The sequence below is a fragment of the Loxodonta africana genome, chromosome 1, assembly GCF_030014295.1.
Source record: "Loxodonta africana isolate mLoxAfr1 chromosome 1, mLoxAfr1.hap2, whole genome shotgun sequence".
NCBI lineage: Eukaryota > Metazoa > Chordata > Mammalia > Proboscidea > Elephantidae > Loxodonta > Loxodonta africana.
In genome coordinates, this window is record NC_087342.1 from 70,261,510 (window position 1) to 70,288,592 (window position 27,083).

The 27,083-nt window shown below is 41.1% G+C and overlaps 1 protein-coding gene across 3 annotated transcripts in view; it reads right to left on the reverse strand.

Moving 5' to 3' along the window:
• Nucleotides 1-27,083, reverse strand: part of LOC104846471 (cytidine monophosphate-N-acetylneuraminic acid hydroxylase) — a 499,820-nt gene that overhangs the window by 213,599 nt on the left and 259,138 nt on the right. For all 3 annotated transcript variants that reach the window (XM_064281568.1, XM_064281579.1, XM_064281578.1), the window contains exon 3: nucleotides 25,775-25,853. The gene's annotated coding sequence lies outside the window, so the exon portion shown is untranslated. The remainder of the gene's footprint in view (nucleotides 1-25,774; nucleotides 25,854-27,083) is intronic.

Sequence of the window (27,083 nt, forward strand, 5' to 3'; positions counted from 1 at the left end):
ATCATATCAAAAAATAATACACCACGGACAAGTAGGGTTTGTATCAGGTATGCAGGGATGGTACAACATTAGAAAATCAGTGTAATGCATCACATAAATGGAAGGAAAAATGACCACCACATGAACATCTCAATTGATGCAGAAAAGGCATTTGACAAAGTCCAACACCCCTTCTGGATAAAAACTCTCATTAAAATAGGTATAGAAGGAAAATTTCTCAACATAATAAAGGGCATCTATGCAAAACCTCTGGGTTTATGCAAAACCAACAGCCAACATCAATCTCAATGGGGAGAGGCTGAAAACATCCCCCTTGAGAACAGGAACAAGACAAGGATGCCCTATATCACCATGCCTATTTGACATTGTACTGGAAGTTCTAACTAGAGCAACAAGGCAAGAAAAAGAAATAAAGGTGGCTCCATTCAGGTCACCCAGCCACCCATGATAGGGGTCCGAGGATAATTGGTACCTCCCAGTCCTTACAACCAAAAGCATTGGGTGCCCAAGGTCCATCTGCAGATCCCACCCACCTGTGCGCTCTAGGGAACAGGGACCTGCTTTCCTCACAGATACTTGGAGGACGGTTGTCAGCCCCCTGCCTTACTCAGAGCGTGACCCCCTGTTGCAACCATGCAACCAGATACCAGTACCTACACCAATCACCCCTACCCTTCTAAAACTGTAGGACAGACCCTGTACCACACACTTGATGACCAACTACCTGGACACCTGAGCTGAACCCATACAAGAAAAGTGAATGGGTTCCTAGGCTCATACTACATTTCTTAGTCCCTCTTTATTGTTTTAATGTTGTCTTCTTTTACATAATGACATCACTGCTCCCCTGTTTTGAGTGTTTTTTAATCTTGATTTATTTTTGTGATTTCTCTATCTGCGTTGACATCCGATTGCTCTGTCCAGTGTTTTAGTCTTGGGTTGCTATCTGATATTATTTTCTAACCAGAGAACTCCCTTTAGTATTTCTTGTAGTTTTGGTTTGTTTTTTACAAATTCCCTAAACCTCTGTTTATCTGGAAATGTCCTAATTTCACCTTCATATTTGAGAGACAGTTTTTCTGGATATATGATTCTCGGCTGGCAATTTTTTTACTTCAAAGGTTTTTATAAGCCATCCCATTGCCTTCTTGCCTGCATGGTTTCTGCTGAGTACTCCAAGCTTATTCTTATTAACTTTCCTTTGTAGGCATCTTTTTGTTTATCCCTAGGTGCTCTTAAAATTCTCTTTATCTTTGGTTTTGGCAAGTTTGATTATCATATGTCTTGGTGACTTTCTTTTAAGACCTACCTTATGTGGAGTTCGATGAGCATCTTGGATAGATATCTTCTCATCTTTCACAATATCAGGGAAGTTTTGTGCCAACAAATCTTCAACAATTCTCTCTGTGTTTTCTGTTATCCCTCCCTGTTCTGGTACTCCAACCACTCATAGGTTATTTCTCTTGATAGAGTCCCACATGATTCTTAGGGTTTCTTCATTTTTTTAATTCTTTTATCTGATTTTTCTTCAAATATATTGGTGCCAAGTGCTTTATCTTAAATCTCACCAATTCTCCTTCCACTTGCTCATTTCTGCTCCTCTGACTTTCTATTGAGTTGTCTAATTCTATAATTTTATTGTTAATCTCCTGAATTTCTGATTGCTGCCTGTCTATGGATTCTTGCAGCTTATTAAACTTTTCATTATGTTCTTGAATAGCCTTTTTAATTTCTTCAACTGCTTTATCTGTGTGTTCCTTGGCTTGTTCTGCATATTGCCTGGTCTCCTTCCTGATCTCGTCCTGATGCCTTGAAGAGTTCTGTATATTAATCTTTTGTATTCTGCATCCAGTAATTCCAAGAGAGCACCTTCATCCAGAAGATCCCTCGATTCTTTGTTTTGAGAGCTTTTTAAAGCCATCATGGTCTACTTCTTTATGTAATTTGATATTGACTGTTGTCTCCTAGCCATCTGCAAGTTGCTGTAAGCTCATTTTATGTTTGCTTACTGTATCCTAGTTTCTTGCCTTGTTTTGTTTTGATATGCCCAAATAGGTTGCTTGAGTGAGCTAGCTTGATTATTTTCACCTTTGAAGCTCTGACGTCTTGTCATCAGATGGCTAGAGCTGTTTTCAGGCATATCAGCCTAGGAGTCTACTCACTTTTCTTGTATGGATTCAGCTGAGGTGTCCAGGTAGCTGGTCATCAAGTGTGTGGTACAGGCTCCATCCTACAGTCTTAGAGGGGTAGGGGTGACTGGTGTAGGTACCGGTATCTGGTTGCAGCAGGAGGTCACACTCTGAACAAGGCAGGGGGCTGACAACCATCCCCTGAGTGTCTGTAAGAAAAGTGCATGCCTGTTCCCTAAAGCATGCAGATGGGTGGGTTCTGCAGATGGACCATGGGCACCCAATGCTTTTGGTTATAAGTACTGAGAGGTACCAGTTATCCTTGAGCCTCTGTTGTGGGTGGCTGGGCGATCTGTGTGGTGCCACCAGTCCTTAGGCCCCTGATGTGGGTAGGTGAGGACCCTGTTTAATATGCAAAGTGGTGTCGAACATCAAACACTCACCTCTCCACTGCACAGCTGAAACAGTTGCAGTCTGCCAACAGGGGCATATTCTCCTGAAATAGGCCCACACAGGTCCATGCAGGAGGGAAGGTATTCAAAGTCCACAGGCCATTTATGCCTGGACAGGAGCCACTTCTGTCCTGAGCTCCCCAGGTTAGTGGAGCTGGAAAATTATCTTTTCCCTCACTTGTGAATTTATTCCTTCTCCAACATTGGGAGAATGGCTCAGAGTGCTCACCAGGAGCTATCTCAGGCCCAGGGAAATCAACAGCCACGGAATGTGGCTCAGGGGTGAGAGGGCATGGTAAAATATATGCAAGTACTTAGCTTTTGCAGAGAGTGCTGTTCTTCTCTGGTTCCGGAGGTGTGAGTAAGCTGTGTGGCTGGCTGTTTCTCCCTGAGGAAACTGCAGCCAAAAGCTACCACCAGCCCGCTGCAGTTGCTCCCAGGAGTGGTGCCTGAGGGATCCTGGCGATTGAGGTCCGGCAACTCCTTTCTGCTTTTGAGCCTTCTCTCCCTCCCCCTGCCGCTCAGTCTGTTTTCTACCTTTGCCTTTGATGTTCAGGGCTCCTGGCTTGCCATAAACATAGTCGTTTCACTTGTTTTTTCAGGTCTTTGTTGTAAGAGGGATCATCGGAAGCGTTTGGCTACTCCACCATCTTGGCCCTGCCTCCAAAATTTTTTTTTTTTTTGATGATGAATGTGATGCCATTCCTCTTCAATTAGTCATCCCCAACATAGTAGACCATATGATTTTCCTTTCAAAATGACCAATCCCAGTCCATTTTAGCTCACTAATGCCTAGGATGTGGATCTTTAAGTTTTTCATTTCATTTTTGACAACTTCCAATTTTCTTTGATTTATACTTCATACATTTCATGTTCTGATTACTAATGAATATTTGCAGCTATTTCTTCCACTTTGAGTCGTACCACATCAGCAAATGAAGGTGTGGAAAGCTTGTCCTTGAATAAGTTTCAATTCATGGCAACCCTATGCGTTACAGAGTAGAACTGCTTCACGGGGTTTTCTCGTTTGTAATTGTTCCAGAAACAGATCGCCAGGCATTTCTTTCTTGGCACCACTGAGTGGGTTAGAATCACGAAACTTTAGGTTATAAGCCAATTGCAAACCACCTATATCACCCAGGATCCCTTCAGATAGTCCAGACTCAAGCAAATCAGTACATGGAATTCCCCTAGCCAAGCGAATTGATTTAGGGGTAGGCCCTAACCTATGATACCCTAATTAGAGAAGTTCAAGGCTCTGTTACAATAGTTGTGGGAGGTCTCTCTGTGTATAACCCCATTCCTACCAGCAGCTGTTTGTGACCACAGACACTGAATAGAGAATAGAGCCAGCATACAAAGGAGAATAGACTTAAGTTTGGCCTTAACTCTAACTTAGAAAATAAAAATAAAAAGCTTTTAAACATACAGACAAGTGTAGAGAATAATTAAACGAACTCTTCTGTACCCCCATTCTATTTTTATCATATTTTTTATTACGCATATTTGCCTCAGTAATAGGATTTTTTTCTATTACCTTTTTCAATTGGTGTATACAAATACTACGGATTTTTGTACGTTGCTCTATCTAGAAACACTGCCGAAGTCTCTTCTTTGTTCTGTTAGTTTGTCTGCAATGGTCCTTGGATTTTCTACGAAGATAATCATATTGTTAGTTGTTGTTAGGTGCCGTCAAGTTGGTTCTGACTCATAGTGACCCTATGCACAACAGAACAAAACACTGCCTGGTCCTGCACCATCCTTACACTTGTTATGCTTGAGCTCATATTTATGCAAATTAGACCAGTTCTTTTTTTTTTTTTTTTACTTTTTTTAGTTGTACTTTAGATGAAGGTTTATAGAGCAAATTAGTTTCTCATTAAATAATTACTACACATTGTTTTGTGACATTGGTTATCAACCCCCAAAACATGTCAACAATCTGAAAAATCAGCCGTTGAAAAAACCCCGTGGAGCACAGTTCTACTCTGACACACATGTAGTTGCCATGAGTCAGAACTGACTCCACAGCAATTGGGCTGGGGTTTCAGCTATCTAGTGTCACATCAGAGGGCTAACAAACTTAACCATATTGGTGGCAAAACTGAGTTTCAGCATCAGTCACGCTGGGCATTAAACCCTTCACATGTACTGTCTCCCAAAAGAACTGAAGTTGCTGGCTTCCCACAGTCAGAAGTCTATTAAAACCCAGACTAGCTCCCTCCAGAAACTCTTCTTATATGGAAATGATTCATCTGCCAGTTACGGAGTCTGCTGGATAATTCTTCCAAATTGCTGGCAATGAATTTCCAAGGAAGGCTTAAGGATCTTCATCAACAGAACAAGAAACAGAAAGATGGTTCTTGACTTTCACCTCTGTTGGCTTTTGGGCATGGCTACTCCAGCCATACTTTAACCTCCATCCATACTGGAAATAAAAATGCACCTTTAGAATTAAACACAACTATCATATTCTTAAAAAGGGTTAGACTAACCAGAGGACCTGAGACCAGAGGACTCCCTGAGAGTATCGCCCTGAGACACTCTTTAAACCTGGACCCAAAACTATCCCCAGAGATCACACTTTAGAAGAAAAGCAGAGTGACACACAAAATGAAAATATTACCCATCAAATCGGTACTCTACTAAAAAATCATCTGTATGAGCCCAAAGGTCAACATTTAATCCATAGCAAAGATCAAACGATAAGGGAGCCCGGAAACTAGAGTACTGGCTATGGGTCAATCAGAACAGAATTACGGAGAATGTTGACACATTGTGAAAAATGTAACTAATGCCATTGACCAATTTGTGTGGAAATTGTCAAATGGGAACCTAACTCGCTACGTAAACTTTCACCAAAAACAAAATATTATTAAAAAAAAAATTAAACACACACTAGACTTTACAACTACTGTCTGTAATACCAAAGGACAAATTATTTTAGGTTCTGCTGAAGCAGAACTGTGCCCAAGAGGATAGTAATTAATTCATGCTGCTGATGGGCTTTATTGGGGTCAAGAACCATATTCGGATGATTAAGACTGCAAAAAGGGGCATGATGGTGTAAGGGCTTCTCACCAAAGGGAGGTGGTGGACTTGAGTTCAACCAAATGCACTCTTAGTTTGTACAATTGGCAGGCTAGAACACATCAGTACAACTCAAAGACCTCTCGCAAATGAAGAAAGAACAGAGCATTTACAAAAACAAAATTCGAAGTTACCTTTTGTGTTTACCACTAAAGAAGCTGTGTTGTATGAGGTCATTAGTTCTTTCTCTGCTGTTATAGATTGAATTGTGTCCCCTGAAAATGTGTATCAACTTGGCTAGGTCATGAGTCCCAGCATTGTGTGGTTGTCCACCATTTTGTGATCTGATGTAATTATCCTAAGTGTTATAAATCCCAACCTCCTATGATGTTAATGAGGTAGGATTAGAGGCAGTTACGTTAATGAGGCAGGATTCAATCTACAGGATTAGATTGTATCTTGAGTCAATCTCTTTTGAGATATTATATAAAAAGACTCGAGCAGAGAGTAGATGGGACCTCATTACCACCAAGCAAGAAGAGCCAGGACCAGGGGTCCCTGTGCTGAGAAGCTCCTAGACCCAGAGGAAGATTGATGACAAGTTCCTTCCCCCAGCGCTGACACAGAGAGAAAGCCTTCCCCTGGAATGCCCTGAATTTGGACTTCTAGCCTCCTAAACTTTGAGAGAATAAATTTTTGTCTGTTAAAGCCACCCACTTGTGGTATTTCTGTTATAGCAGCACTAGGTAACTAAGACACCTGCCATAATGGATCCCTTACTAATGAGGACTAAGAGTAGCACTACTGGAACAGAATCTGCTACCAAATTAACTCTAGATAGATAGATATGTAGGTAGGCAGGTAGGTAGCTAGGTAAGCAGATAGACAGATGATATATACATAAATAGATAGATAGATGCCATTTAACTTTGATCCATGGAGCCCGTATACACACAGAGTAGTCTCACAATCTCCAGCATGTCCCAGTTCATCATTATGGCTACCGTGCCAATCCAGTTCACCAAAGTTCTCCCTTACCCTCATTGGCCCTCTACTTCACTAAACAAGATGTTCTCCTCCTATTAAGGGATCTTATCAAAAACTCTAAATACGAATTTTCTTAATCCTAGTTCCCTCTTGGGTGTTATGATGCAGCAAGATGAGTCTGGGTAGTTCTATCTGCTTCAAATACTACACCCTTTGAAGGAAGTTTTTAAAAATAAATCTATGAATGAAGGCAGCAATTGGCAAGATAATATTGTGCCAAATGGGAAGCAACAATGGTCAGAAACATGAATCAATCAGTTCATCTCAGGATACTTTCTGGAGATGATGTGGAGGTTCCTTCCATAGAATAAAAATAGTGACTTAAACACGATTAGGAAAAACTTGAACATTGATTTCCAAGATATCAAGCACATGCAGGAAAATGAGGAGTTTTTCAGATCTGACTTTTTGGCAAGGGTTTTATCTGTTAACATAACTGATGAAATCTTATCTCCAGGGTACTTTGTGTAAGTCTACCTCCTGCATGGGTTTAGGTTACCAGTAGCAACAATCCTTGGTTCTCACCTCAAGCTGCAAGGTAGTTCCAACCACAGCAACAGCTACAGCCCCAAAGAAAGCTCGAGGCGAAGCAGCAGGAACCGAGTCAGAAAATGAAGAACGTATAAGTTAATGGCAAACTTGAAGACAGGAATTCTAACGGATTCATACTTTTAGATGTCCTTGGCAAAACCTGCAACAGTGTAATGTCTTTTCAGGCTCATATGGCATGGATCAAGGATTTCCCTGGAAATCTTAGTTTAATACTACGCCTATATACAGAACGTTACTCCCTGCAATCAGTCTGTGTTACCACAGCTTTCTAGGTTTACTCAGTTGGACTTTCTTACAGGAAATTTTAAACTATATCAAAATACATTTTTTTTCTTTTTCTTGTACTTTAAAAGAAGGTTTACAGAACAAATTAGCATCTCACTAAACAATTAGTACACATATTATTTTGTGACATTGGTTACCAACCCCATGATGTATCAACACTCTCCCCTTTTTGACCTTCGCTTCCTCATCCTCATTACCAGCTTTCTTGTCCTCTCCTGCCTTCTAGTCCTTACCCCTAGGCTGGTGTGCCCCTTTAGTCTCATTTTGTTTTAGGGTCCTGTCTAATCTTTGACTGAAGGGTGAACTTCAGGAGTGACTTCATTACTGAGCTGAAAAGGTGTCTCGTGTCCATACTTTTGGTTTTTTTTCAGTTTCTGTCAGGCCAGTAAGTCTGGTCTTTTTTTGTGAGTTAGAATTTTGTTCTACAGTTTTCTCCAGCTCTGTCCAGGACCCTCTATTGTGCTCTCTGCCAGAGCAGTCATTGGTGGTAGCCAGGCATCATCTAGTTGTACTGGACTCAGTCTGGTGGAGGCTGTGGTAGTTGTAGTCCATTAGCCCTTTGAACTAATCTTTCCCTTCTGTCTTTGGTTTTCTTCATTCTCCCTTGCTCCAGGCAGGGCGAGACCAGTGGAGTATCTTAAATGGCCATTCACAAGTTTTTAAGACCTCAGATGCTACTCACCAAAGTAGGATGTAGAACAATTTTTTTATAAACTATCTTATGCCAGTTGAGCTTGATGTTTCCCAAGGCCATGGTCCCCACAGCCCTCAGCCCAGTAATTAGTCCCTTGGGGAGTTGGGATGTGTCTATGGAGCTTCCACGATCTTGCCTTGGACAAGACATGCTGGCTTCCCTAGTTCCATACCCAAACACTTCCAATTCAGAAGATTTTGTCAGTTGTTTATAAGTTCCCGAAAACCCAGCAACATGGAATAAATAATACACAGTCAACCGTGGTAGCTTCTCAGGCATGTTACGCAGGAGGCGCATCAACATACAATGAAAGCTGTGAGAGCTGGAATTCAACAGGACTGCCTTTTTTTCCAAGTCTCGCAAGTTTTCCACTTTTGAGAGGGTGCAGCCTTATCCCTTTTCTATCTCTCTGGCAGGTTTCCACCTTACACAACTTTCAGATTTCGCAGGTTCTACTGTACCAGTGTCAGCCAGAAACTCAGCATGCCCATGTGGATCAAATGGAATGTGATACAACACCTTCAGGCTCACAGACATTTTAAAACAAGTTTCAGAATGGATAAGTTTTAAAGGAAACATATCTAACTGAAGTAAAAATAAAAATAACACTCAGACTACTAAATATCTTCAACCTCTTCATTATTCATCAGAAATCAGACCTTCCCCAGAATGGCATCCAGTGGCCAATCCCTAGGCCAATTTTCCCGTTGGTTTCTAGATACTGCTTAAATTGGCTTCCAGAAGACTGGAGGGTAATAAAACTGTGAATTTCAGTGTCAGCAAGTTCACATTGAGACACTGATAACATTTTGTTTATTCCAAACCAAATTGTAATATTTTATGTTAGAAGATGATTAAAAAAAAAAAAAATTAACAGTAATTAAAATTGAATTTGTGCTGCTACAAATAGTAACATATTGCATGTCACCTAATTCCAAACACCACAAAATATAAGAAATGTTTATAGAGGATAGATAGGTAGATAGACAGACAGCTGTCATTGAGTCTACTCCAACTCCCGAAGACCTTATGTACAACATAAGGTCATTGCCCAGTTCTGCGTCAACCTCACAATCTCCAACATGTTTGAGTCCATCATTGTGGCTATTGTGTCAATCCATTTCACCAAAGGTCTCCCCCACCATTGCTGGATCTCTGCTTCGCCAGACATGATGACCTCTTCTAGCGTTGATCCCTCCAGATAATGTGTCCAAAGAAAGCAAGTTGGACAATGTTCTGTTGTGATCCATAAGGTTTTCATTGGCTAATTTTCAGAAGTAGATCGCCAGGCCTTCTTCCTAGCCTGTCTTAGCCTAGAAGCTCCACTGAAACCTGTCCAACACGGCTGATCCTGTGGGTATTCGAAATCCCAGTGGCATCGCTTTCAGCAGCATAGTAATACACAAGCCACCACTGTGTAACAGACCGACAGACAGGTAAAATGGAAGAAATATTTATTTGAGGGGAAAAATGAGCATTTAAGATGTTTTTAAATAAGATAAAATTTTCACTATTTAAATTCATTATATCAGAATAAAAATAAAACACATGAGGATTGAACTTCTGAACTGTTATTAGTATATCAAATGAAAAGTTACAAAACAAACTATTCCCCTATATTTTTAGGTTCTGCTTTTGCCTAAGATGTTAAAATAAGTAGTTTGTGTTTATATATATAAATGTATATATATAATATGTATGTCAATACATGCCTCTTTCTTTTTTAATAGAAGTATCTAATGATTTTTTTTATTCTAAAGCAGTATAGGATCTATGTTTTATATAAAATACACAGTTTTTCTCTTTAAGTTGAATTAAGAATATCTTCTCTGTTCACAAATTCTCATTTCTTAAATCCAAAAATTTTTATCATTTCTGGCATACTATATATAACTACATTACTCTCTTGCATTATTTAGGTAACATAAGGTAAAAGGTTAATAATGATTGAAAAGAGAAAAATTACATAATCTAGTGACTTTTAGACTTTAATGTTGCTACATGCCTGATAGGAGCCCTGGTAGCACAGTGGTAAAAATCATGGACTGCTAACCAAAAGGTTGATGGTTCAAAACCATTAGCTGCTCCACAGGAGAAAGATGTGGCAGCCTGCTTCCATAGAAATTTACAGCCTTGGAAACCCTATGGAGTCACTATGAGTTAGAACTGACTCAATCGCAGTGGTTTTTTTTTTTTGGGTGGGGGTGATAATGAAAACAATTTTTGAAAAGAAAAAAGATGGTCTTTCCAAATTATCACTTAATTTTAAGATAAACTCATTGCCATCGAGTCAATTCAGACTCATAGCCACCCTATAGGACAGAGTAGAACTGCCCCATAGCGTTTCCAAGGAGCCGCTGGTAGGTTTGAACTGCTGACTTCTTGGTTAGCAACCAAATTCTTAACCACTGCACCACAAGGGGTCCATATTTTGAGATGGTAGCACTAAAATTTCATTGGTGCTTTCAGAAGAAAAAGATGTACCACTATTTACCTTTATTAAAATCTCCATAATGAAAATATTTAGGATAGGCAAATGCATCCTGGTAATGGGTACAGAGTTTCTGTCTGAGGTTGTCTTAATCATCTAGAGTTGTTATAACAGAAATACCACAGTGGATAGCTTTAACAAGCAGAACTTTATTCTCTCACAGTCTAGGAGACTAGAAGTCCAAATTCAGAGTGCCAGCTCCAGGAGAAGTCTTTTTCTCTCTATCTGCTCTGAGGGAAGGTCCTTGCCATCAATCTTTCCCTGGCGTAGGAGCTTTTTAGCGCAGGGACCCCAAGTCCAAAGACACACTACGCTCCTGGCTTTGCTTTCTTGGTGGTAGGAGATCTCCCGTCTCTCTGCTCACTTCTCTTTTTTATATCTCAAAAGAGACTGACTCAAGATAAAACCTAATCTTGTAGATCGAATCCTGCCTCACTAACATAACTGCCTCTAATCCTTCCTCATTAACATCGTCAGCCTGACTCAGCGACCCCATAGAACAGAATAGAGCTGCCCCATAGGGTTTCCAAGGAGCGGCTGGTGGATTTGAACTGCCAATCTTTTGGCTAGCAGCTGAGCTCTGAGCCACCGTGCCACCAGGGCTCTCATTAACGTCATAGAGGTAGGATTTACAACACAAACGTAAATCACATCAGATGACAAAATGGTGGACAATTGCACAGTGCTAGGAATCAGGGACCAGCCAAGTTGACACACATTGGGGGGCACAATTCAATCCATAACAGAGGTGATGAAAAAGTTCTGGAATTAAATAGTGACGATGGTTGCAAAAAAATTGCATAATGTTAAACAAATATTGTTCAGATAGACTTTTAAATGTTTGCAATGTATTTTAAAAAACCTGCTGTTAAAGGCAACCATTACTAAATTGCAATCAGGAGGGGAAAAAAGTTAATGGAAAACTACATCAACCAAAAGAAGGCAGGGCCACTAAGGATTTGATCCTTTAGAAATAAAGGTTTGGGTCATTCCACCAGGTAAGCAACCCTGATTAGCTGAGGTCCTGGCTGAAGGTAAAGGAAACATGGAATAGGTTGTAGAAGGAAGTTATAAACATCAACTACAGACCTCTTTAGACTTTCTAAATTCTTCTTGAATTAGTTTCTGATCATTTATATTCTTTTAGAAAACATTTTATTGTGGTCAAGTTTTCAAATTTATCAACATAAAGTTATTTATAATACCCTCATGGTTTTAAAAATCTGTACTTTATCTCTAACTGTACCCTTGGGTGATGCAAACAGTTAAGCACTCAACTGCTAACCAAAAGGTTGGCAGTTTGAACTCACCCAGCGTTGCCTAGGATAACAGGCCTGGTGATCTACGTCTGAAAGATACCAGCCTTGAAAACCCTATGGAGCAGTTCTACTCTGCACACATGGGGTCTCTATGAGTCAGAATTGCCTCGACAGAAACTGGTTTTGTTTTGTTAATTTTTATTGTGCTTTAAGTGAAAGTCTACAAATCAAGTCAGTCTTTCATGCAAAAATTTCTATACACCTTGCTATATACACCTAATTGCTCTCCCCCTAATGAGACAGCACACTCCTTCCCTCCGCTCTCTATTTTCCTGTCTATTCGGCCAGCTTCTGACCCCCTCTGCCCTCTCATCTCCCCTCCAGACAGGAGATGCCAACAGTCTCATGTGTCCACTTGATCCAAGAAGTTCATTCTTCACCAGTATCATTTTCTATCCCATTGTCCAGTCCAATTCTTGTCTGAAGAGTTGGCTTTGGGAATGGTTCCTGTCTTGGGCTAATGGAAGGTCTGGGGACCATGATTTCCAGGGTCCTTCTAGCCTCAATCAGACCACTAAGTCTGATCTTTTTATGAGAATCTGGGGTCTGCATCCCACCACTCTCCTGCTCCCTCAGAGATTCTCTGTTGTGTTCTCTGTCAGGGCAATTATCCATCGTAACCAGGCACCATCTAGTTCTTCTGGTCTCAGGTTAATGTAGTCTTTGGTTTATGTGGTCCTTTCTGTCTCTTGGGCTCATAATTACCTTGTGCCTGTGGTGTTCTTCATTCTCCTTTGCTCCAGGTGGGTTGAGACCCATTGATGCATCTTAGATGGCCGCTTGCTAGCATTTAAGACCCCAGAAGCCACTCTCTAAAGTGGAATGCAGAATGTTTTCTTTGTAGATTTTATTAAGCCAATTGACTTAGATGTCCCCTGAAACCATGGTCCTCAAACCCCCGCCCCTGCTACGCTGGCCTATGAAGTGTTCAGTTTATTCAGGAAACTTCTTTGTTTTTAGTTTAGTACAGTTGTGCTGACCTCACCTGTATTGTGTTGTCTTTTCCTTCACCTAAAATAATTCTTATCTTACTATCTAATTAGTGAAAAACCCTCTCCCTCCCTCCCTCCCCCCTTCTCATAACCATCAAAGAATATTTTGTTCTCTGTTTAAACTATTTTTCAAGTTCTTATAATAGTGGTCTTATACAATATTTGTCCTTTTGCAACTGACTAATTTCACTCAGCATAATGCCTTCCAGATTCCTCCATGTTATGAAATGTTTCACAGATTCCTCACTGTTCTTTATCAACACGTAGTATTCCATTGTGTGAATATACCACAATTTATTTATCCATTCATCCATTGATGGGCACCTTGGTTGCTTCCAGCTTTTTGCTATTGTAAACAGTGCTGCAATGAACATGGGTGTGCATATATCTGTTCGTGTGAGGGCTCTTATTTCTCTAGGATATATTCCAAGGAGTGGGATTGCTGGATCGTATGGTAATTCTATTTCTAGTTTTTTAAGGAAGCACCAAATCGATTTCCAAAGTGGTTGTACCATTTTACATTCCCACCAGCAGTGTATAAGTGTTCTAGTCTCTCCACAGCCTCTCCAACACTTATTCTTTTTTGTTTTTGGATTAAAGCCAGCCTTGTTGGAGTGAGATGGAATCTCATTGTGGTTTTTGGTTTGTTTTTCTTGGTGTCTGTTTTCATTCCCAATATTGTTTATTTGTGCTTTCTCCTATTTTTTGTCTCACTAAAGGACTGTTTATTTCAAAAAAATAGTTTCTTAGTTTTATTGATCCTCTTTATTATTTTTATTCCGTAATTTTTTATTTTCTATTTTTATTACTTCCTTTTTTACTACTTTAATTAGGTTTATGCTGTCACTCTTGATAGCATCATGAGTTAGAACCCTAATTCATTTATTTTCAGGCTTCATTTTTTAATAAGTGCTTTTAAGATCATAAGTTTTCCTTTGGTTTAATCTCAAGTTCAGGTATGTAGTACTCTTATTGTCACTCAGATATAGATATTTTGTCATTTCTAGTACAGTTTCTGGAAACCCTGATGGCATAGTGGTTAAGAGTTTGGCTGCTAACCAAAAGATCAGCAGTTCAAATATACCAGATGCTCATTGGAAACCCTATGGGGCAGTTCTACTCTGTCCTGTAGTATTGCTATGAGTCAAAATGGACTCGATAGCAATGAGTTTGTTTTTTGGTTTAGTACAGTTCCTCTTTAACCCATGAGTATTTGGGAGTTTATTTTTAAGTTTCCAAATATTTGGGTTTATTAACAATCTTTTCATTATTTCTCATGTGTTTATTACAATATGGTCCAATAATATGGTTCATATAGTGCAGTTTCTTAAAAATACAGCTTTTTTAAAACTAAGACTTTCTTTGTGACCTAGTACATTGTCTTAGTCATCTAGTGCTGCTGTAACAGAAATACCACAAGTGGATGGCTTTAACAAAGAGAAGTTAATTGCCTCACAGTAAAGTAGACTAAAAGTCCAAACTCAGGGCTTCAGTTCCAGGGGAAGGCTTTCTCTCTCTGTTGGCCTTCTTTCTCATCAATCTTATCCCAGACTAGGAGCTTCTCCATGCAGGTAACCCCCATCCAAAGGATGCATGCTCCCGACTCTGTTTTCTTGGTGGTATGAGGTTCCCCCTGACTGTTTGCTTCTCTCTTTCATATCTCAAAAGATTGCCTCAAGACACAATCCAATCTTGTAGATTGAGTCCTGCCTAACTAACACAACTGCCCCCATCCTCCCTCATTAACATCGTAGAGTCAGGATTTACAGCATATAGGAAAATCACACAATACCAGGAATCATGGCCCAGCCAAATGGATAGATACCTTTTGGGGGGGACATAATTCAATCCATGACATTCCACCCCCCAAAAATCACATCCTCGCAACATGCAAAACATATTCACCCCAGCATATCATAGCAAAAGTCTTAACTCCAAGTCCAAAATTCAAAAATTCCTCTTCATCTGTGAAATCTAGAATACGAGTTACCTGCTCCAGAGGTACGTACAATGGCAGAATAGGCACAAGCTAGACATTTCCATTACAAATGGGAGAAACCGAAGGGGAAAGAAGGCATAACAGGCACCAAGCAGGTCAGCAGAACACATTACATTAGCCCTCAAGGCTTTGAAAATAATCCTCTATTCTCTGAGACAATTTACACAATGGCCCTGCCCTCCAGACTCTAGGTATTGGCCACACTCTCCAGATTCTGAGTGGAGGCCCTACGGCTCTGGCTTCAGCTCCGCCTTCCAGGACTACTGGGACAACAGCTCTGCTCCCTCAGCTTTAGGTGCACAATTCTCCTAGTCCATCTGAGAGGCAACTCCACCCTTGGAAACACCTGAGGCCATGGCTCCACCCTTTGAAACCCCAGAGGTCATGGCCATACCTTCTGAGACTGAGGCAGCTCAGCTTCCCTGTGTCCCTTGTCTCTTCAGCTTCCACTTGCTGGTTTCTCAGCCTCTTGTCTCCTTGGGCCTCACGCCGACGTCTGTCCTGCTGGGGCAAGTGTTCCAAAGCTCTGTAATGCCACCGATAAGTGCCTGGAGGCACCCCACTCTGCAGAAAGCCTTCTGCACACGGGCACTCAGCTTTCTTGCTCCGTGGGTCAGCAAGCCTAGTTCTACCGATACGTGCTCAGAGACACCCCACTCTGCCAGGAAGCCTCCTGTGCACAGGCACTCAGCCCTCTTGCTCCGTGGATAGGCTCCAACACTTTCTGGCACTGTTCTCCTTGTTCTGCTGCTGCGGGTTCTCTGCTGCTGCATGACTCCCGGTATTGTGCGATTTTCCTATTTGTTGTGAATCCTGCCTCTATGATGTTAATGAGGGAGGATGGGCAGCAGTTGTGTTAGTGAGGCAGGACTCAATCTACAAGATTGGACTGTGTCTTGAAACAATCTCTTAAGACATAAAAGAGAGATGCAAGCAAAGAGACAGAGGGACCTCATACTACCAAGAAAGCAGTGCCAGGAGCAGAGCGCATCCTTTGGACGCCAGGTCCCTGCACAGAGAAGCTCCTAGTCTGGGGGAAGATTGATGAGAAGGCCGACAGAGAGAGAAGCCCTTCGCCTGCCCCTGACACCCTGTATTTGGACTAGATGACTAAGACATACATGAAATGGGGGTGGGGATGGTAATATTTGAGAACTGAATTGGATACAAAATTGGGGTTTTAAACTAACTTGACTTTTAATAACCAAAAGAGACTGAAAAGCTATTAAATCTGCCCCAGATTTCATTAAGAGTCAGGAAAAAGATATTTGGCACAGCATGATTGAGAGCAATGACTGGAAAAAATAAAATTTCTTCACATTTACATCTTCCACTGAAACAAGACTGCTCAGTAATTAAATAATTGCTACAGGCACTAAGAATGGACACTCAAAACTGTGCCCAGGGTATCTTCCTGGTACCCCTCAATCCACAAGGCAGCTGCCTCTTCTCCCTCTTGTAAAGCGGACCCTCGATCTCTCTTGTCATTCTGCCAGTGAGGTGACTGCAGCCTCTAATTTGTCCCCAAGCAAAGTTTCACCTTGTTGATTAGTACAGTCCATGGTGAACTGACTGCCTTCCTATGGTGATTTCTTCTCCTACCTTTTCCCTTTCTGGCATATTAACTAAGTGGGTTTTTTACAGCATCTAGTATAAAACACAAAAAAACCACCTACAATTAAACAAATTGAAAATTGTACCAGTTATTGTGTCTATGAGTTATCTTCTGGTAATATCTGTTTTGTCTTGGAAAAACTATAGCCAGAATGCACCTTAGAAGCAAGGATGGCTAGACCTCGTCTTACATACACTGAACATGTAACTAGAAGGGTCCAGTCCCTGGAGAAGAACACCATGCTTGGTAAAGTAGCAGAAAAAGAGGAAGACCGTCAACAAGATGGATTGACATAGTGGCTGCAATGATGGGCTCAAGCGTAACAATGATTGTGAGGATGGCGCAGGACCAGGCAGTATTTTGTTCTGTTGTAAGTAGGGTTTCTATGAGTCGGAACAGACTCGAACGCATCTAATACCTGTATGAGTTATCTTCTGATAATAAAATCTAAATGCAATTTAAAAGTATACCACTGTTTTAGAGAGGAAAATCCTCAATCCTATGATGGAATGAGAACCGCTGAAACTGACCTTGGTTCCCATACCTCCTCATATCCACAAATCCTGGATATAAGTCAAGTTGAAATCAGACAACTTCTATCAGACCCAGAAGATATAGAGACCTCTCTTATATTCTAAAGGCTGAGGGAAGAAGTAAAACATATATAAATTCATTTTATATATATAAATATATTTACAACATAAATACATAGTTATATTATCATGTATTTATATATGTAAAATGTATATGTAAAATATATATGTATTATTTATCAAAGGGCCCACATATTTCCAAAAAGGCCTTGCATCTAGATGCTCTTTTGCCTAACTCTCCAAAAACTTGAACTCACTGTTCGTTCAGTCTCAGCTGGACTTTGCTATCTCAATCTGAGAGGCTTTTTCTTCAAAATTCTGATTTGCTTTCATTCCCAAAACCAAAAAAACAAACCCACTGCCATTAAGCCAATTCTGACTCACAGCGACCCTATAAGACAGACTAGAACTACCCTATAAGATTTCTAAAGCTATAAGCTTTAGGGATGCAGACTGCCACATCTTTCTCCATGGAGCAGCTGGTGTGTTCTAGAAGCCGACGTTCCAGTTAGCAGCCCAGCACTTAACCACTGCGCCTCCAGGGCTCCTTTTTGATGCCCAGCGTAGTATAAACTCTGGCTTAACTCACTTGCACTCCCTGCACTGTGCAAACTGTTAATGAGCTTAGCTGCTAACTGAAAGGTTGGAGGTTTGAATCCACTCACAGATTCCTTGGAAAACAGGCCTGGTGATCTATCTGTTTTCAAAAAAAAAAATCAGCCACTGAAAACCCTATGGAGCACAGTTGTACTCCGACACACCTGGGATCACCATGAGTCTGAACTGACGCCATGGCAACTGATTTTTTTTAAACTCACTTAGGAACCTGAGAAGCACATCTATTTCTGAGGTCAAAGCGTTTCCTATTTTCTGACTGTCTTCGAAGTTCCTGATGGGATGTAGTTTTCTTTTGTTTGCTCAGTGGATAGGAAATCCTGCATTTTACTTGCCTTATCTTTTTTTATCAAGGAAGCGCACGCTTTTTTAACTGTCTTATCTTGGGCTGCCTTAAAGAAAATCCGGAGTTTGTACAGCTGTATTCCAATGGGCCACTGGGTGGCAGTCCTGAGCTGTAATGTAGAAAAAAAAGGGTCAGGAAAGACTAGCAAACCAGAGAGAGGTGAGTAATAATATTTAGCGGGATAACACAAAGTCATCAAAGAGTGACCATTTTCACCTAACAGAGCCAAAGCTAGGTGAAAGAAACCATAGCAAGAGGCATAAGAAAATGAAGGCACCACAAACCCGAACTAAAGTTGTCCAAGATGCTTAAATCTGATTGGTATAAAAACATCCCTCCCCTCCCACTTTTAGGAGACTTGGTGGCAAAGTGGCTAAAGTGCTCAGATGCAAACAAAACAGTTGGTGGTTAGAACCCACCAGCTTGCTCCAAGGGAGAAAGATGTGGTAGCCTGATTCCCTAAAGATTATAGCCTGAGAAACACTATGAGGCAGTTCTACTCTGTCCTGTGGGGTCACTGTGGGTTGGAATCGACTGGATGACAATGGGCTTCGCTTTGGTTTTCACCCCCTTTTATTATCACCAAGGTAACATGACCCAAAGTGGAGCTGGATCCCTGCCAAAGGCACTCCTGAGCTAATAGGCTAATGGGTTAGCTGCTAAATTTGCTCTTCCCATTTTCACCAGGATTTCAAAATAAATCACCAAAACTGAGCTCTCATGAGCAAATCCCCTGGTCCTGTCCTGCTCTACAAACCCCCAACCTTGGATCAATTCTGAAATTCCCCTTCTCTGCTTCTACAACTTAGTGACTTTGGGCTGCTGGAAAGAATTAGAGTTAGGGAAATTGGTGTCTTCACAAATGCGTAATTTCTAACCTGAGAAGGATTCTCAAATCAATTCGTCAATCCTTTTGCTTATCCAAAACCAGCTTGCCTTCTCTCTCTTTCTCTCTCTCCAGCTACTATCCCAAAACTTCTTCATCTTTATCTCTCTGAATTTTAACAGATGATCTTGCCTCTACCGAAAAATTTGAGTCCGCAGCTCTCAAATCCTCACTTTCCTATATGCCCTACCCCCCATACAAATTTAACTTCATTTTCACCCATTCTTACCTCCCGACCCTCCAATCACATGATATAAGAAAACTATCTTTCTGTCTCCTCCAGGTGTCTTCCAGCGCTTTGCTCTGTGAATCAATCTATCTCTACAATCTCTTTGACCCCAGAATGCTAATGTAACAAGATGGAGAAAAACTGAATTCTTCTAGCAACCAGCATGAAAATTCCTCTTAGTGATTTATTTTCTAATTCATTGATAAGCCCATTTAGGTTGAAGGTGAGACACCAAAGGGGTCTGATTGTGGAAGGATCACTCAGCTCTAGACAAAGAAAGTAATCCCCTTGCTCCAAAGATGGAGGAGCGAGTTGAGAATAGAGGTGGAGCTACCAGAATGACAGAATACAATGTAACTCTTCTCCAGGAATGCTTCCAAACTTCCCTAAGATTTCTTAACTTATGATATTCTTGATCCAATGGATCAAGGTCATTTGATGGCACAAAGCTTAAGTGCTTGGCTGCTAACCAAAAGGGTAGTGGTTGGAATCCACCCAGTGGCTCCACAGGAGAAAGACCTGCCTATCTGTTTCTTAAAGAGAACAGCCAAGAAAACCCTATGGGACACTTCTACTCTGTCACATGGGGTCACTATGAGCAAAAATTGACTCAACATCGTCACATGAATAGATATATGTACACCCATATTCATTGCCGCATTGTTCACAATAGCAAAAAGATGGAAACAACCCAAATGCCCATCAACAGATGAATGGGTAAACACACTGGTACATACACACAATGGAGTGTTATTACACAACGATAAAGAACAACGATGAATCTGTGAAGCATCTCATAACATGGATGCATCTGGAGGGCATTAAGCCAAGTGAAATGAGTCAATCACAAAAGGACAAATATTGTACGAGACCACTACCGTAAAAACTCATGAAAAGGTTTCCATACAAAAAGAAACAACCTTCGATAGTTAGGAGGGAGGTGAGGGATGCAGAAGGAAAAACACTTAATAGACAATAGATAAGGGCTAACTCTGGTAAAGGATAAGACAGTACACAATACTGGGGAAGCCAGCACAACCTGTACAAAGCAAGGCAACAGTAGCTCCACAGACACAACCAAATTCTCTGAGGGACCAAATTGCTGGGCTGAGGGTTGTGGGGACCATAGTCTCGGGAAACATCTTGCTCAGTTGGCATAAGATAAAGAAAATGTTCTACGTTCTACTTTGGTGAGTAGCGTCTGGGGTCTTAAAAGCCTATGAGCAGCCATCTAGGACACTCCACTGGTCTCACCCCTTTGGGAACAAGGAAAAATTAAGAAAACTAAAGACACAGGGAAAGATTAGCCCAAAGGACTAATGGACCACATCTACCATGGCCTCCACCAGACAGTTCAGTACAACTAGATGGTGCCTGGCTACCACCACTGACTGCTCTGACAGGGATCACAATAGAGCGTCCTGGACAGAGCTGGAGAAAAACGTAGAACAAAATTCTAACTCAGAAAGAAAGACCAGACTTACTGGCCTGACAGAGACTGGAGAAACCCTGAGAGTATGACCCCCGGACACCCTTTCAGCTCAGTAATAAGGTCACTCCTGAGGTTCACCCTTCAGCCAAAGATTACACAGGCCCATGGAACAAAATGAGACTAAAGGGGTCACCAGCCCTGGGCCAGGGACTGGAAGATAGGAGGAGGGGCTAGGAAATCTGGTAATAGGGAACCCAGGGTTGAGAAGGGAGAGTGTTGACATGTTGTGGGGTTGTTAACTAATGTCATACAACAATGTGTGTACTAACTGTTTGATGAGAAACTAGCTTGTTCTGTAACCCTTCATCTAAAGTTCAATAAAAACAAATTTAAAAAAAATTGTCTCAACAGCACCTAACAACAACAACTAATCTAAAGATTGGTGGTTCCAACCCACCCAGCAGCACCATGGAAGAAGGACCTGGCAACCTGCTTCTGTACGATTACAGCCAAAAAAAAAAAACCCTATACGGCAGTTGTTCTCTGTAACACATGGGGTTGCCATGACTCAGAATCAATTTAACAGCAATGGGTTTGGTTTTTCTTTTTATGGATTATTATTAATATAAGTGTGTGTATATCTGTGTAGGAAATAACAAAATGGCTGAGATTTGCATTGAGGTGACATAGGATGGAACTGAAGAGTAGATGTGAGAGTGGACACAGGAGCACAACGGAGCAAGCTGTAGAGAATTCACTGACATCGTGGAGGAGCCCTGGCCTGTAGCTTTGGACCAAGTTCATCCCTCAGCACCGGAAGTACCCAGCTGACATTAACTTGCTCAAGTTTCTCCCATCCTGAACAAAAACCTTGATAACTTCCCTGGTATCTCCCATGTGGTTCTCTAATCTCTCCCCTGGTCTTTGTCATGGGCTGCTCTTCCTCTTTCCACACCTTAAATTTAGAGATTGGAGCTGCATTTTGAACGAACACTCACAATGTTTCTTACATTCACTGGACTCTTATTGCCGTCGAGTAGATTCTGACTCCTTGTGACCCTATAGGACAGAGTAGAGCATCTCCATAGGGTTTCCAAGGCAGGAATCTTTATGGAAACAGTCTATCACATCTTCCTCCTGCAGAGTAGCTGGTGGGTTCGAACTGCCGGCTTTTCAGCTAGCAACCAAGTGCTTAACCACTGTGCCAATGAGGCTCCTTGTTTACTGGACTGTTATTGTTGTTACGTGCCATCAAGTCAGTTCTGACTTATAGTGACCCTATGCACAACAGAATGGAACACTGCCCAGTCCTGCGCCATCCTCACAATTGTTATGCTTGAGCCTATGGTTGCAGCCACTGGGTCAATCCATCTTGTTGAGGGTCTTCCTCTTTTTTGATGACCCTGTATTTTACCAAACATGATGTCCTTCTCCAGGGACTGATCACTCCTGATAACATGTTCAGAGTATGTGAGATGTAGTCTCACCATCCTTGCTTCTAAGGAACATTCTGGCTGTACTTCTTCCAAGACAGAACTGTTCGTTCTTTTGGCAGTCTATAGTATATTCAATATTCTTCGCCAACAACACAATTCAAAAGCTTCAATTCTTCTTCAATCTTCCTTACTCATTGTCCAGCTTTCGCATGCATATGAGGTGATTGAAAACATCATGGCTTGGGTCAGACACACCTTAATGAATAAGTATAGTGAAAGGATACAACCCTGACGCACACCTTTCCTGACTTTAAACCATGCAGTATCCCCTTGTTCTGTTCAAACGACTGCCTCTTGATCCATGTACAGATTCCTCACGAGCACAATTAAGTGTTCTGGAATCCCCATTCTCCACAGTGTTATCCATAAATTGCCAGGAATGACAACTTCAAGAGAAACGGCGTTGCATTCATCATCAAAAAGAACATTTCAAAAAGACCAGACTTAATGGTCTGACTGAGACTAGAAGGACCCCAGAGGTCATGGTCCCCAGACCTTCTCTGTTAGCAGAAGACAGGAACCACCTCCAAAGCCAACTCCTCAGACAGGGATTGGACTGGACTATAAGACAGAAAATGATACTGGTGAGGAGTGAGCTTCTTGGCTCAAGTAGGCCCATGAGATTATGTGTGCGGCTCCTGTCTGGAGGAGAGATGTGAAGGCCGAGGGGCACAGAAGCTGGCTGAATAGACACAGAAATACAGGATGGAGAGAAGGAGTGTGATGTCTTATTGGCGGGGAGAGCAACTAGGAATATATACCAAGGTGTATAAAAGGTTTTGTATGAGAGGCTGACTGGATTTGTCAACTTTCACTTAAAGCACAATAAAAACTAAAAAAAAAAAAAGAAGAATATTTCGAGATCTATCGTGAAGCACAACACTGTCAGTAATAGTATAATATCCATACACCCACAAGAAAGACCAGTTAATATGATTATTATTCAAATTTCCTTGCCAACCACAAAGGCCAAAGATGAAGAAATTGAAGATTTTTACCAACTTCTGCAGTCTGAAATTGATCAAACATGCAATCAGGATGCACAGATAATTACAGGTGATTGGAATTCAAAAGTTGGACATGAAGAAGTCTCAGTATTTGGAAAATACAGCCTTGATGATAGAAACAATGCCAGAGATAGCATGATTCAATTTTACAAGAACAATGACTTCTTCATTGCAAGTATCTTTTATCACTAACATAAACAGTGACTATACAAGTGGGACTCGCCAGATGGAATACACAGGAATCAAGTCGACTACGTCTGTGGAAAGAGACGGTGGAAAAGCTCAATATCATCAGTCAGAACAAGGCCAGGGGACGACGGCGAATCAGACCATCAATTACTTATATGCAAGTTAAAGTTGAAACTGAAGAAAATTAGAACAAGTCCCAGAAAGCCAAAGTACAACTTTGAGTTTATCCCACCTGAATTTAGAGACCATCTCAAGAATAGATTTGATGTGTTGAACGAACAGTAATGACTAAAGACCAGACGAGTGGTGGAACGACAACAAAGACATCACACATGAAGAAAGCAAGAGGTCATTAAAAAGACAGGAGAGAAAGAAAAGACCTAAATGGATGTCAGAAGAGACTTTAAAATTTGCTCTTGAACATTGAGTAGCTAAAGCAAAAGGGAAAAATGATGGAGTAAAAGAGTTGAACAGAAGATTTCAAAAAGCAGCTTGAGAATACAAAGTAAGGTATTGTGATGACATGTGTAAAGACCTGGAGATAAAAAACTAAAAAGGAAGAACACACTTGGCATTTCTCAAGCTGAAAGAACTGAAGAAAAAATTCAAGCCTCAAGTTGCAATACTGAAGGATTCTATGGGGAAAATATTAAACGACACAGGAAGCATCAAAAGAAGATGGAAGGAATACACAGAGTCACTATATCAAAAAGAATTGGTTGACGTTCAACCATTTCAGGGGGTAACATATGATCAGGAACTCATGGTACGAAAGGAAGAAGTCCAAGCTGCACTGAAGGCATTGGCAAAAACCAAGGCTCCAGGAATTGATGGAATACCAATTGTGATGTTTCAACAAATGGATGCAGCACTGGAAGTGCTTACTTATCTATGCCAAGAAATTTGGAAGACAAGCTACCTGGCCAACTGGCTGGAAGAGACCCATATTTATGCCTATTCCCAAGAAAGGTGATCCAACCAAATGCGGAAATTATGGAACAATATCATTAATACCACATGCAAGCAAATTTTTGCTGAAGGTCATTCAAAAGCAGCTTCAGTAGTATATCGACAGGGAACTGCCAGAAATTTAGGCCGAATTTAGAAGAGGACATGGAACCAGAGATATCATTGCTGATATCAGATAGATCTTGGCTGAAAACAGAGAATACCAGAAAGATGTTTTATTGACTATGCTAAGGCATTCAACTGTGTGGACCATAACAAATTATGGACAACATTTTGGAGAATGGGAATTTAGTGAACTAGGGTGATATAAGTCTCTTGAATTGAATTTCACTACAGTTGAGTCATAAACTTAATGGTGTCGTTAGAATGTGAAAAAGGAAAATATTGAGGAAACTGTAAAGGTTAGAAATGGTGGGGAAAGGAGATCAAGAAACAAAAGAAAAACAAAGTAGTTATAGGGGACAAACGGCAATACAAAAAGAGATAGTGATATTGCAAGAGAAAAGATGTACAAGTTCAGAGATGGGAAGAAATAATGTTATAAAAATGAAAATATGTAGTGTAATTTAATAAGAGGTTCCCTGAGGGGGACAAATGGTTGTACTCAGCTACTCACCCAAAAGTTGGCAGTTCAATTCCACACAGCGGCACTGTGGAAGAAAGGCCTGGCAATCTACTTCCATAAGATTACAACAATGGAAAACCTTGTGGAGTGTAGTTCTACTCTGTTGCACATAGGATCGACTTGGAATCAACTTGACGGCAATGGATAGTTTTTTGTTTGTTATTTGTTTGTTTTTAATTTAATAGATGGTAAAATAATTCCTTGACAGGAAAAAATGATGGGAAGCACTGTACTACACAAATTCCACTTAGAATGTGTTCATGCAGCCATTTATCATAATCTGTCAGAATCAGTGAAATATAGGCGATGTCATTTTTATTAGCTTCGGTAGGCTTCGGTGTCAAGGGGCATTCAAGAAAATCAGTCAGTTCACTGGATTAGCGTTAGCAACAAAACACGGCAGAGCTTTCCAAAACTTATAATTTACCTAGTTTGTTGGACCAGATTTTCCTCCCTTGCAGACATTTGATCCTTGTTTAGAAAGCTCTGTCTTTACTTGGCTTTCATTCACGTGACTACGCTAGAGTTTCACTGCAATCCTCCCGACTCTAACCCAGAATTTAGGGTAAAAAATTCCATCTTGGAATACGTTCAAGAAAATGTATCAGAGGAACTGCCAGAAGAGCTGAGTTATAACACTGTCAAAACCCGTTGCCATCAAGCAGATTCGGACTCACGGTGATTCCGTGTGTTCAGAGCAGAACCGCGCTCCGTAGGGTTTTCAAGGCTGTGGCCCTTCAGAAGCAGATTTAGCAAAACAGCGCTAGCGTGTTTGTACTTACCAGTTACTTCAGTATCAGGTCCCAACTGTGCTGTTAACTAGGTCAACCGTTGAACCACTCTGAAATTCTGTTTCTTCGCCTGTGAAAAGGAAATTATAATATCCATGTCACAGATTTGTTGTAAGGAGTAAATAAGATAATGTCTAGAAAAATGTAGCCTTTGTGAAAGTGGGCTAGGAGTGGTTGCAAGCCTGGTGGAGTATTAGATGACTTCTTCAACCAAAAACCCAACCCACTGTCGTAAAGTCGATTCCGAATCATAGCGACCCTATAGAACAGAGTAGAACTGTCCCGTAGACTTCCCAAGGAGTGCCTGGTAGATTTGAACTATCGACCTTTGTTGGTTAGCAGCCGTAGCACTTAACCACACCACCACCAGGGTTTCCGGCTTGTCTGCTAATTGCTTTTCCCACCAAAGAGCCAGAGTCCTGGAGAAAATCCCTCTTCTGACCACAAGGAGCGCAGAGCAGAGATGCAATTCACAATAATCACTGAAAGAAAGGTATTTTTTGATCTTAAAAAGCTGCCTGCTTTTTTAAAATCACATATTATTATACTTATTACTTTGTTGTTATTAGCTGCCATAGAGTTGACTCCAATTCATGGCAACCTTACGTACAATAGAACGAAACATAGCCTGGTCTTGCAGCATCCTCACAATTGTCAGCATGTTCAAGTCCATCTTTACAGCTACTGTGCCAATTCGTCTCACCAAAGATCTCTCATGCCCTTGACTCTCTGCATCACCAAACATGATAACCTCTTCTAGCAATTGATCCCTCCTGATGATGAACCCAAAGCAAGTGAGTCGGACTTTATTACTATAAAAAAGATGGCAGAATTCATTTCGGGGGAAGATTGGTCTTTCATTTTCAAGTTGAGGGGATGCTTTGATAGGCTGTCGCTGTGCATGGTTAGGGCCCAGAATCCTCCTCTGATGATAACATAAAAATCTCTTTTCATTGTGGATAGAACATTGCTAAGCATTGCTGTGTGTGGCTGGCTACGTTGGAGCCTGATGCAAAAGAGAAAATGTGTACCCGTATATCAGCACCACCACCACCAGTTGCCATCTAGTTGACCCCAGTTCATGGTGACCCCATGTGTGTCAGAGTAGAGCTGTGCACCATAGGGTTTTCAATGGCTGACTTTTTAGAAGTAGATTGCCAGGCCTTTTTTCTGAGGCACATCTGAGAAGACTTTAACTTCCAATCTTTTGGTTAACAGCCAAGCACATTAACTATTTGCACCACCCAGAGACTCCATACCTTTATATGCATGCATCAAGATACCCTTCCATATTTTGAAC